The 496-nt window shown below is 81.9% G+C and overlaps 1 protein-coding gene across 1 annotated transcript in view; it reads right to left on the reverse strand.

Moving 5' to 3' along the window:
- The window catches only part of SLC22A3 (solute carrier family 22 member 3), a 95,870-nt gene that overhangs the window by 88,428 nt on the left and 6,946 nt on the right, over positions 1-496 (reverse strand). The gene's annotated exons all lie outside the window — the stretch shown is intronic.

Here is a 496-nt window from a genome sequence, read left to right on the forward strand (position 1 = left end):
CCCGCGGGCCGGCCGGCCGCCTCCTCCGCCCCGCCGCCTCCCCCGCGTACCCGCCTCACGCCCCTGGGCGCCGCGCCAGCGGCCGCCGCTCCTCCGGCCCCGGGGCCCCCGCCCGCCGCACCCGCTTCCGGTCCGGGGGCGCCCGCGGAGGCCCGGGCCGCGCTCCCCCGGGGCGCCGCCGCGGGGTCTGGGTGGGCGCGCGGCGGGGCGCGGGCGGCGCGGCCTGGCGGAGCGCCACCGCGCGCCGCGGACCCGGCCCGGGACTGCGGGTGACGCGCATAGCCTCCGGCCTGGCGCGGAGCTCCATTCGGTCCTTGCCAGCAGCCTGTTCTGCGGGCGGTCCCGGATCGGGCTCCAGAGAAGAAAGTTCCAGGGCCACCCAGCGACTCCCAGGCTCCTGGGACTTGGTCTCTAGGTGGTTCCGGGTGCCGCCTAGGGGACCGACGACGCGCGCTCCGCGTCCCGCGCCCATGCCGGGGGAGCCCCCGACCCCCCC

This window comes from Lipotes vexillifer, unplaced genomic scaffold, assembly GCF_000442215.2.
Source record: "Lipotes vexillifer unplaced genomic scaffold, Lipotes_vexillifer_v1.1 scaffold1055, whole genome shotgun sequence".
Taxonomy (NCBI): Eukaryota; Metazoa; Chordata; class Mammalia; order Artiodactyla; family Lipotidae; genus Lipotes; species Lipotes vexillifer.